Source organism: Pteronotus mesoamericanus, unplaced genomic scaffold (genome assembly GCF_021234165.1).
Source record: "Pteronotus mesoamericanus isolate MK-2021 breed Mesoamerican mustached bat unplaced genomic scaffold, CSHL_Meso_final contig_56, whole genome shotgun sequence".
Classification (NCBI taxonomy): domain Eukaryota; kingdom Metazoa; phylum Chordata; class Mammalia; order Chiroptera; family Mormoopidae; genus Pteronotus; species Pteronotus mesoamericanus.
This window is the reverse complement of record NW_026555201.1, coordinates 16079878-16092399: the sequence shown is the minus strand read 5'-3', so window position 1 is coordinate 16092399 and position 12522 is coordinate 16079878. Positions and strand designations below refer to the sequence as shown.

Genomic DNA, 12522 nt, shown 5'->3' with positions numbered 1-12522 from the left:
GGGGTGGGGTTGTGGTTTGGGACTTCAAAGGATAGGAAGGCAATTCACATGGAGATGGAAAAGCAAATGTTTGGCTGCCTCTATTCAAAGCTGATTTCAGAGTTACATACATGCTGAGACCTGTGCTGCTTAATAAGTGAGTAACCTCAGTGTCTCCATCTGAATAATGGCTCTAAGAAGACTGAGCCCATAGGGTTGTTTTGAGAGTAAAATAATTTATATAAACCCCCCTGCTACAAGGCCGGGCAGGTAATGGGCATATAATATGACTCAAAAAATGTTGGTTAAATCTGGGTCAGCAGCCTCACACGGTACTGCGTTGGTCTTTTCATGTCCACATTCGTGGCAAGCTTAGGAGGAACAAATGGTTGTTTCTACTGCATGACTTAATGGTAGCTTCCCTCCTCAAGTCTCTTTTCACCTTGGCCTGCCAAGGTGCACATTTGAGAAAAATTTTTGCCGCTGTATGTAGAGCTCTATTAAATATAAGTGCTCCCCAACTCAGGAGTGGGTGGGTGCAGGCGTGTGCGGTCATAGAGACTGTGGGTTGCATAAACACAGCTATTATAACTTTGTGGCTTTTTGCCTGCAGTTCCACAATCTGCCCCTTTAGAGATGACTTACCCCAATACTTTAAACCATCAACCAGACAGCTGAGACACTTGAGACAGTTGGTGCCCTGAGTATAACTAAACATAAACCAGTTCCTCCAAGACTCAGGGATGGCATCTGAAGAAAAGCCTTGCTGCTTCTGCATTTGGGAAGCATCTAGCTTTTCTTTCAGAAAGGTGCTCGGAAAGTATGTCTTTGTCTTCCTTACTTTACTTTTCTTGCTGGTTTTCCCCAAATGTTCCCTTTCACCATATCCCTGCTATGACACAGAGGAGGAGCTATTCCTTAATGTTCAGAAGGTGTTGTGAGGCCCCTATGGCCTGATGGAGACGTAGCTTCATCCCGCTACTTCTTTGGGTGTTGGGTTGCTTTAGCTGTTTGGCTGTCCACACATTATACTGAGAAGAATGGGAAGGCCTACCAGGCTGGGTGTAGGATGCCAATCCTGGGGCTAGTAAATAAAAGTTCTCATTTAAAAGTACTTGGGAAAGAGAAGAGGGAAGCAAATTTGCCTATGTCCGAACCTGAATTTGCTTTTGACAATGTTAGCAGCTAAAAGGCAGAGGTCATTAATTTTAGCGGACTTGACTACAAATTGACCAGAGGGCATTTACTTGCTTCTAAGAAGGGACTGATCCGGAGAACCAGAGCTGTAGGTAGGGATGCCTGTAATTAGTTGTTTAGGATGATGCACTTAAATATTTGTTGATTATAAGTAATTCTCTAGAAGATTCCTTAGTGTTAAAAGCCCCAGCTTGGTGTACCAGTTGCATTGATTACACCAAACTCCCAGATCATGGGTTAAGGCTGGGAGGAACCTTAAAGATCATACAGTACCTCCTTTTTTCAGATGAGGATTCTACACCCAAAAAAGTCAAAACTTAACCGATGTCAGAAAGTTTATTATCCATCTGGGACTATAACCTACTCTTTAGCGTTGGACCTGGTTCTGAGCTCAGATCTTTACAGCATTCATTGTCCCCAGTAGGTCTCCCTGTCCCCTACCTGCCCATCCAGTGAAGGGAAAAGTCAGAGAGAGCAGAGAGGGGAGAGTTGGAATTACAAGCTAGCCCTCAAAAGAAGATGGGGTGTATTTGCAGTGTTCTTCCTTTTCTCATTCTTAATTTAGTGATGCCCACAGATAGATTCTTTGCTGAAATGATCCCCGATGAATAAAGCAAAGTTCTTACATATAGGTGGAGTCTTGCAAAAAAAAAAAAAAAAAAGTCTCTTTATTCATCATATAAATTCATATTAAGTTTCTCGGCTTATTAAATAAAAGAGGCAATATTCTCTTATTTAAGGATCTAAGCAGAGCATATTTGTCATATTAAAACATAATTTTGTTATTTTGTGTGTGTGTGTGAATTTAACTTAATATCTAAGCTTAATTTTAATGAAGTATTTTGGTTAGGATAAGTAAAAGGAGATAACTTGCTTTTGTTTTCTACCTTTGTGCTGTGGCTAATGATGTTCTGTTATAAGGATTCTTAACCTGTCATTCCACATCAGCGCACTCCACTTCGCTTCTAGGCTTCACCAGGGCAGTGATTCTCAAGGGAAGGAGGTGGCACACACCCCAGAGGTGGATCTGAATGTGACTTACGAGGGACTGGGTGGCAGAAGGCCTCTGTAGTTTGGAAAAACCTCCTTTGAAGAGTTTCTGACATCCCGTAGCGGGAGGCGTGTTACTTTCTAGCTCTGAGAGTCCTTAAACCGTTGGTTTCCATTTTGGGCTCATGGCCTAAATTAGGATTACCAAGGGTCTGAAAGAACTGTCCCCAAACTCCTGGTCACAGGAAGGCCTTATGGAGGCTTTCTGAGCTGGAATGATACAGTGTGTGTGTGGGTGCGGGGAGGGCCAGGAAGGGAATGCCCAACAGCAACCATGGGACCCCAAGAGCAGTTTAGGATGTTTAGGATGTTTAGGATGTCCTTACAGTTAGCGCTGCTCCAGTGGCCGAGGGAGTTTGCCTCACTTGATTATGAGTCTCCCTGCTTTATCAGCTGGTCGCCAGACTTGCAGAAGCACTTTGTGTCTTATTTAGGAGTTCCTCTCTGGCTACTGAAGGGTTGAGGGGTTAGGTTAGAAACAAAGAAACAGATTCGTCCAACATCCTAAAGATTTTTTTTCTTTTTATTTGCATCCTTAATACAGACCAAGTACTGTTCTTTTATTTTAAATTGTTTACTTTCTTTTTTTAATTTATTTTTTTATTGTTCAAATATAGTTGTCTCCATTTTCCCACCACCTTCTTTTTTTAAAAAATCATGTTTATTCTATTACAATTGTCTCAATTTCCCCCCCTTTACCCCCCTCCACCCATCCCACCCCCACTCCTGCTCCCACAGTCAATCCCCACTCTGCTGTCCATGTCCATGGGTCATTCATACATGTTCTTTGTCTAGTCCCTTCCCCTTCTCTCCACCACTGTCCTTTTTCCCCATCCCCTCTGGTCACTTTCAGTCTGCTCCATGTTTCCATGCCTGTGGTTTATTTTGTTTGTTAGTTTATTTTGTTGAATAGAGTCCACTTATAGGTGAGATTATATGGTATTTGTCTTTCATCAACTGGCTTATTTCACTTGGCCTAATATTCTCCAGTTTCATCCATGTTGTCACAAAAGGTAATAGTTCCATCTCTCTCTCTTTCTTTCTTTCTTAAATGCAAATTGATTTTGTTTATTGTTTTTAAATGTTAAAGTTAAATATAAAATATTTAAAAAATGTAAAACCCTTCTAAAGTCTCAGCAATTAAACCAACATGACACCAGCGCAGAAATAATCAAGTAGATCAATGAAATATAAAAAATACGGAACACTTCACGAATTTGCGTGTCATCCTTGCGCAGAGGCCATGCTAATCTTCTCTGTATCGTTCCAATTTTAGTATGTGTGCTGCCGAAGCGAGTGCTAACATCCTAAAGATTAATAGGTAGTTTTGTATTTTGATTATCAGTGTTACATGCTAATTTCATCTGTTGCAAAAATACAGTAGGCCCTCTCCCTCTTCTCCATTCGCAGATCAGGATCTGTGGATTCAGTCAACCAACTGCAGACCTAAAACATTCATAAAAAAGCTACATTGTTGCTGATGTGTACTATGTAGTTAGGCTTAGGATGGTTGCTTGTGTCTGTACTGAACAGGTATAGAGTTTTTTCCTTGTCACTGTTCCCTAAACAATACAATATAACAATTATTTACTTAGAATTTACATTGTATTAGGTAATATAAATAATCTAGAAATTACTAGATTATGGGAGGATGTGTATGGAAATCCTATGCTATTTTACATAAGGGTTTTGAGCGTCCGTAGTTTTTGGTGTCTGAGTGGGGTCCTATAACCCATTCCCCATGGATACCAAGGGATGACTAAGTACAATCATGTGTCAGTGTAGGCTCATCAGTTGTAGCAAAGGTACCGGTCTGGTGTGGGAAGCTGTGTATGTGTGGAGACAGGGAGTGTCTGGGAAATCTCTGTACATTTGTCTCAATTTGCTGTGAACCTAAAAGTGCTCTAAAAAGTGAAGTCTATTTTAAAAACATTAATACACCTCCTTCTAGGTCCCTTTTGACACTTCGTGTCCGATAACTTCATAGATGCTTATGATGGGAAAGAGAAAGGGTCGCTGGGCTGGGAGGGGTATGCCAGCGCGTTCCTTCCCCTCTTCCCTTCTGCCCACCACCGCCCATCTCTCTACAGAGCTGCTGGCTTTGAAACCTGTTGTTCTTTCTCTGAGGTTCACTTTTGCTCAAGAGAATGCCTGGTATGCGGCAGATGGTCAGTACACTTTACTGACTGTCTGAATAAAGGAAGGAATGAATGACCCTGGCTTGGAAGTTGTGACTTGGTGTGACATTTACTTCCATCCCAAACTCAAAAGATATTTTTTATGTGTGAGGGACTCTTGGGCAGTTTGGGTATTTTTAACTTATACATATTTGTCAGGGGTCAAAAGGATTCCTGTTTTTAGAATATGATGTTATAAATGGAAGATGATTTTTGAGATCATCTTATCAACTACTGGCATTTCTTTAGGGAGATTTCATGTGTTTATGTTCCTGTGTGTTGAGGAAACAGGCCAAGAGAGATTTATCAATGCGTTCCAAATCACAAAACTTGTAGAGGGCAAAGCTGGTGTTTTGAAGCCCAGTTCTTCTGATTCCTACTAGCACATTCGTGACATGGTTATTGTCAGAGAAAACCTTATTTAAGGAGGTGCTCTGGGAAGTGACAAATACCACATTGGTGGTGCCTTTCTTCTACGGAAACATGGACCTAACTTTTAACTTTACTGAATCATCAAGCTAATTTCTTCTATGGAGAATGCTTTTACTTCTAGGGAGGGCAGTGTGGCTTCGTTTTAACCCTGAACTGAAGCCTTTTTTTTTTTTTTTTTAAAGATTTCATTTATTTATTTTTAGAGAAGGGAAAGAAGGGAGAAAGAGAGAGAGAGAAACGTCAATGTGCAAGAGAAACATCATTCTCTTGCCTCTTGCACACCCCCAGCTGCGGACCTGGCCCGCAACTCAAGCACGTGCCCTGACCAGGAATTGAAAAGGCAAACTTTAGGTTTGTGAGACAAGGCTCAAAACACTGAGCCCCACACAGTTAGAGCTGAGCTGAAGTTTTTTAATGAACTTTTGGCGCGCGCGCACACACACACACACACATGTTTTTCACTTAGTTTGCTGATATCAGGGAATTCTGAACATGATCTTGTGTAAATTAAGATTCTTGCTGAGAGAAGAAAATTTAATAAATTGGGCCCTGCTGATAACCTATCAAACATTAAGTTTTATTTGCATGAACAAAATGGAGTGAGAATGCAAACACATCTTAGGCTCATTCTAAGTTAGGCACTTGCTTCATGATTGGCTTGAAAACACTGCCTGCCTGCTGGCGAGTCTGCTCACACGTACGTTGGCCATGGAAACGGGACAGGCAATCAGTTGATGTGAGGTCTTCAAGAGCCTCAAGATGTCATTAAGAGAAAACCTGAAGGCCTTTGGAATTAAAGGCGAGAGGTCAAGTTCACTTTATGTTTAATTCTCTAGAAAACATTTTTAGTCTTTGCTTGCCATCCCGGTAAAATCACTGTCTTTCTGGTTGCCTACTGTCCCCACCCTATGCCAAACATCATAAGAGAGTTTTGGAAAAGGGATAATTAACTCTAATGTTAGCTGTGGGCACTTTCGGATGTTTAGATTGATTGAAAAAAGAGGCAGAAACAGCCCATGGAGTGGGTAACCCATGGAAATGATTTAAGAAGTAGAAAATCCATAGGGGCTATTTTAGACAAAACGATAATGGTTGGGTGGTCTTCACACTTTTTACTGATTACTCCTTATCACCTTTAGAAAGGCACTGAGGATGTGCTTTAAACTGTAATATAAATTATATTACTTTTACCCTGTTTTTTCCTTTTTAATAAAGAACCAGCTTTATAAGACTCCAAATATTTTTGGGTCTCATGTGGCTTTGTAAGATGTACTGTAAAGGTACAAGGAAAAGTTATCTGGGTTTAATTGAATTGATATCTGATTAGATCCTAGCTTTATTATTTTCCTTTTCCTCCCTCCCTCTCTCCTTCCTTCATTTCTTCCTTCCTTCCTTCCTTTTCTCCTCCTTCTCCTCTGTCTCTCTTCCCTCCCTCCCTCGCCTATTGTCTATCAAGAGAGGAAATGGAAGGAGATGGGTGAGGCCCGGAAAGGTGCTTTAAAAACTCTTTATCCCTGCCGCGATGTAAAATATATTACCATTAATCACTAATAGAATTCAGACTCTTGAATTTAAACCAATTCCATCACCTGGTTTTTGTCATGTGAGTAACTAGGGCTTGGTCAGAGAAATTTGGTGGTGTTTCAGGGATGACCTCTATTTTAGGGACTCCTCTTCCCTCTCTGTGAAAATGCAAGGGGAAGAGGGCTCAGGTCTTCCTGCAGCTTCCAGTGTGAGGGTTTGGCACGTGGACTCCGGAGCATCCCTTTCCTGGAAGCAAGAGCAAAGAGGCAGCTTCTGCCTGGGCCGCTCCTTTGGCCCCCACTGTGTGTAGAGGGTCTGTCTGCAGAGTGAATATACAAGCAGCAGAAAGTCCTGTTACTTCGTCTCTAGCGCGCACCACCAGGAGCATGGTTCCTGGGAGGACTCAGAGTCTGTTGGTTGAATGAGGCATTATGAGGCATCTTTTGGGGGAGTTTTGAAGCTATTTCCTCAATCTCTAAAAGTGTTCTTTTGGTACTATATACTTTTTCAATCCTCCCAACCCCTTACCGCTTTGTTCACCCTGAAAACGTAACAATGCATGTCTGATAACATGTGGCTGTTTAAGGGCAGTAGATATTAGAAAAATAGAAAGGGGAGTTTTAGTAGTTTTCTTTTCCTAGATGTAATTTAAAGCATGATTAAAAAATGTTAGTTTCAACCCATTAGTGGGTTTTCAACTCAGTATATACAGCCGTGCACCACTTCATGACAGAGATACATTCGGAGAAATGGATCTTTCAATGAATTTGTTGTAGTGTGAACATCAGAATGCACTTACACAAACCTAGATGTGGTACAGCCCACTGCACACCTAGGCTACATGGTATAGCCTGTGGCTCCCAGGCTACAGGCCCGTGCAGCATCTTAGTGTTCAAAACACAAAGTTGAATCAAGTACAAGAGAAAATGGTACAGCCAAGAGGTGCTGTAAACATAAGATGTGTGAGGCTGCTCCCAGTGGAGCATGGAATACTATGAATTTTACAGGAAGCTTTATTTTTTGTAAGTAGAAGGAGCACACTCTAAAAAAATGATGGAAGTCTAGTATGGTAAGTACATAAACCAGTATTAGGTACCGTATATGGTTTAGGTGCTATAATTTTATGTGACTAGCAGCACAGTAGGTTTGTTTACACCACATCACCGCAAACACGTACTTATGTGTAAATAGTAACATCTTGCCCTACGATGTTACATTACAGCTTTTCAACCCGGTAGTGTTATTACATCCAAGGTAATGGAAATTTCCCCCCTGTATTGTTTACCAAAACACTGTAATGAGGCACATGACTGTAGTGGGGTTCAATCTGCAGCAGTATTTTTTTAAAAGGAAAATATCGACTAGAAACTAGCGAGGGTGAGGTGCTCTTTTGTGAAACTTCAGTTACACATCCAGATGGGAGCATGCAATGTGAAGTACATTTCTCACGGTGGGTCCACAGAGTTTGAAGCTGTTGATTTGGGGCATTCATGCTTTCTTTGGTCAATTTAAAGTAGCAAATGCTATCTTTATAAGGTCTAAAAATCATTCACATAAACATCCAGCTTACATTTTCAGAGAAACTACTTCACCTGGTCAGAAGTAAAAATGTGGTAAGGGAGCTAAAATAGGTATTTTAAATATCTCTTTGGACCAACTGTATTAACACTGAGCCAGTGGGCTCACGCTGTCAGCTCTCTGCTGCTCCAGATTAACAGTTAGCTGATCACATTTTGTAAAGACTTCACCTGCTTATTTAAAAAATCCTTTTGGATTGTATTGGGAAGGAGTGAGAACATACTAACATGGTCGTCTGTGAAGATGGAAGGGGCTTTTTAGTTACCCCAGAGAGCCCTGGAAGAAACGAGGTTTTATCCGGATCAGAGTAGTCACTCAATCGTTTTGGATATGTGTGGTGTGAGGCAGAATAGCATTTAACAGTATAAGGGTCCACCTCCTGATGACATCCTGTGTCTCTTGCAGCCACTCAGCTGACTTGTTTGCCCAGCGCAGGCTGGGTGACCCCCTGACATGCTTATCTGGTCAGCTGGTTATCTGAATGGGGTCCCTCCAGAGCTCCTAGAACTCGTGGAGTGGGGTTGTGTCATAGGAAATGCACGCTGGGCTGGTGTTCAGAGCCAGGGGGGAGGGCGGCCGAGGTGTGCCTGGCTCTGCTGGGAAGCCCTTCTCAGGTTGCTGCCGAGCACAGGAAGCTGGCGCTGGGATGGGCAGAAAGGCTGTACGAGCACCACACATGGCTGCTCCCTTTCTAGTATGCGGTGCCCAGACCCCAGCTGCTATTTAGTCTGACAAGGATGAAGCGTTTTTTCCCCTTTGGGCAATCTGCCCTGTATTGTGCAGAGGAAGGCACAAAGAAGGCAATTGATTTATAAGCTCCTTTTAAGGAAAACAGAACAAAGCAAACCACAACAGAAATCACAATGAAATTTCAGCATTTTACGTCTCACCCCGGGTTTTGCCTTTTCTGGAAATGGTGCTTCTTGTCCGGATTCACGGCTTTTGAAATTCCTCCTGTCCTCAAATGGCCCATCTTTATTCAGGTCAGTGGGTAAAGATTATTGAAGCTGTAAAAAAAATTTTTTTCTGTCCAAGAAGTAGGCCACTTTGCCTTCTCAGACAATATAATGGATACACAGATCCAGAATTTGGCAGATGGCTTATGAAGATGTACTGATGTCCCATTTGCAAATTGACCTTTTAGTTTTGTCCTTGTTCTCCCTCCTCCTCTCCCCCCAGTCCGCTGTTTGAGGGGGCAGGGAGAGAGAAATATAAGCAGAAGACCGTGACTTGCTGGTAATGCCTTCTACCCCTAACAGGCCACAGGGCACCCGATGTATTCTAGAGCCCTCGAATACATCAACTGCCAGCCCAACTCCTTGTAGTATGTGCAGGTCTAAAACAAAAAATAACCTGACATCTCACTGTGGGAGAAACTCACCTTGAGTATGGACATCAACACCAAGGCTTTGATGGGGAAATGCCTCTTGTCTTTTCTCTGTAGGATCCAAGCCTTTATTCTGGGGCCTTTGAACTCTCATTGTTGCTGACTCAAGTTTGTGAGAAGTGGGAAAAGAGGAAGCACATTAAATGCTATGGATGGGCCTGCACTACTTTTCATTCGGTAGAAGAAACTAGAGATTCCTGAGAGAAAGAGGGATGGGTCCATTCTGCCTCGGCTATTAAGTTGCTGGACTTTCTAGGCCTCTTATTTTCTCGCCACCCTGTTATTTGGTCATTAACCCTGCTGCCCAGGAATGGAGTGCTGGTAGAATGAGACAACAAAATTAAAATAAGTGAACGCGACATGGGTGAAGGTAGTCAAAGGTACAAACTTCCGATTGTAAAGAGGTCCTGTCCAGCACGGTGACTGAAAAAACAAACAGACACTCCCCCCCCCCCCCCCCCCATCAGGATTTCCGTCGGCGAGCAAACAAATCTGATTTTACTTAATGAAAGAGAGTTTAGCTTAATCTTTGTCTCTCCTACGGTAAAAGGGGGCGTCCCCTTATTCTGTCCTTTACAGCCGCTGCCTTCTAATAATCTGATTTCTCAGGGTATTTGCCTAGTCAAGCATATCCTGACACCAGTTACTGAGGCTAATTGAGAGTTAATTGTGTGTCTGCTCATTATTTTGCTTATTTCCTAGTTTAAAAGCAAGAGCAGTGGCTCACACGCCAACCTTGGGCCAGGATGTAGCACCACACGGTATGATCCAAGGTGTGAGGAAGGCTCCCTCCCCACTACCTTTCCCACAACCTAGCTGCATCACTGGAAATTGTACCCATAGTTATTCCTTTGAGCTACAGTGTAGCTTTATTTTTTTCCCAGGGAGAGGTAATGTCACATTAAAAAGTTTTTCACTTTTCTGCATTTTTGAAATTGGTATACCTTACAGGTGATATAGTGGTTTTATACAACAAATTTTTTTAAAAAAATTTATAATGCATTTTCAGTGGATGGTAGCTTAGAATGTTACAAATATGATATATAATAACTATGTAAATTATTTCAGATTTTTTGGTTTCTAGAAAGTCACCTGAGAAAAGTTCTTTGTGGAACTGGGACTGCTAATATATTTTTAAATTAATATTAATTGAATACTTTAAATGTTCCACACTCTGCTTTTATTAATATGATCTCACTTGACCTTTAAAACAATCTTATATGACAGATATCTTTTATTATTATTATAGAACTTTAGTTCAAATAATTTGAATGACTCATTTTTTTCCCCTGGTGTTCAGTGAGGTTCTATTTCTTATTTAAATAGCTGATTGGAGGATTGGTTTCAAAGTAAGACACTACATGTGTCTCCTCAGAGCTCCTGGGGAAAAGCGATATTGTGTGGCATTGTGCAGCGGCAGGAACCTCTCCTTCCAGCTCCCACTCCCTGAATGACTCATTTATTTTTGTTCCAAATATTGTGTGAGCATTTAAGTGCTCTTTCAACCAAGCGCCCTTTCAACCAAGGATTCAGAGGTGAATAAGGCAGGCACACTCTGTATTCTCAGGAAGCCAACTGTGATAAACGAGCAAACCAATAATTGAGATAATTTCAAATATTGAGTGCTACGAGGAAAATAAAACAGTGCACCTGGGAGTCACTGATTGTTGTAAGGGGTCACAGTTGCATAGGTGGAAGGAACAGCAGGTGCAAAAGCCTGAGTCTTTGCGGCTTTTCTAGGTCAGCTGCCTACTGAGTAGCTCTGGGTTTTAATCCATCTCTGGAATAGCAAATGGCAGTGGCATGCATGGAAAGTTTTGCTTATTCAAGGTGAAGCCTTGAGAGTTATCGGAGCATGTTATTTGCAGATATTTGCAGAGCTGGAATGGTGCCAGGACACCTGGGCTGCAAGGTCCAACCCCCGCACTGGGAACACGAGGGACTTCAGAGGAAGTATTTAATCATTTCTGGAAATGGGGTTGTTCTTTGATGTTTTCTCATTCTGTTTGCCTGACCACGACATCAGAATCAGACTTTTAAAGGCCTCTCTTGCCTAATGAACTAGACGCTTTGGAGAAATTTCCCAAATAATAGAAATATTTCTCTTTCAGCTTAACTGCTGACCCAGACTAGTCAGAGAAATGGCCTTTCAAAGGATAAATCTATGAAATTCCATTTCTGGGGGCAAGTGCCTTGATTTGCATTGAGCATTGTTGTAAATGTCAACTGTCCAGCTCCCACTGTCAGCTTGAATGGCCACCAGTGTTTATCCTCCCAAGGAAACTGCACCGATTTGTTCAGCGCAGGGTTGGAGGCTGTGAGGCTATACTGTTTCTTGTTAATTGCAACCATGCCCCTCTTATCTGTCCTTTTTCCTTTTTCTACTATGAGCTACTTCCCAATTTTCCAAAGTTGTGATGAAATGCTGACTTCTTCACTTAGCCGGGCTGTTCATTTTCCTGGGCTGCTCTGCTGAGCTGGCATTCCTATGACTGATCGCGTGGAAAGGCGGGGAGGGTAGGAAAATGTGAGCTGGTGGCAGAGTGTGAAGCTGTGGAACAGACTGAACAAAGGGACAAGCTATGGCAGTTTCCTTCCCTTGCAACCGAAAGTAGACATGAAGAGCCCAGGGCACAAAAATTATTCCAAATCAAAAATTCAGAATGTGTGTGCTGTCTTGTTTCCCACTGTATCCCCGAGGCCTAGGACATGGTGGGTGTAGAAGAAATACTTAGTGAATGACTGTCATGGCAAGTTGTCTCTGCTAGTTAACCATACCCCGTGGCCTCCGTGGTTCCTTTCTCGCTGAACGCTGCTGGGCTTTTGCCAGTTGTTTGCTCTTGAGGACGGGGTTGGGAGTAGAAGGGAGGGATGGCTGCTTCCATTGCCAGGCTGGGTTGGCTACAGCTATCATGACTCTGTTTCCAGCTGCAGAGCACTTTGTGTGTGACAAATGATAGAGAAACAAGCCCCTGGCAGCCAACTGGCCCCTCACCAGTTCTTTGTAAATACCAGCCAGAGTCGACTCTGGTCTTGTGCCAGGCTGTAGACAGCAGAATAAATCTCACCGGTTCTTAATCCTCACAGGGGGCTCATCATACCTCTCCAGCTGTTGTCTCAGTTCCAGATACTGGTTGATGCATTCTTTATAATTTTCCTTTAGAAAATTATGAAGGAAATGTCATTGTCTCATTTCCC

At 42.3% G+C, this 12522-nt stretch overlaps 1 non-coding gene across 1 annotated transcript; it reads right to left on the bottom strand.

The window, feature by feature from the left end:
• Positions 1–3419: 3419 nt before the first annotated feature.
• Positions 3420–3526, bottom strand: LOC129076083 (U6 spliceosomal RNA). The gene has a single exon (XR_008529698.1). It is a non-coding gene; the product is annotated as a U6 spliceosomal RNA (small nuclear RNA).
• Between the last annotated feature and the right edge of the window lie 8996 nt (positions 3527–12522).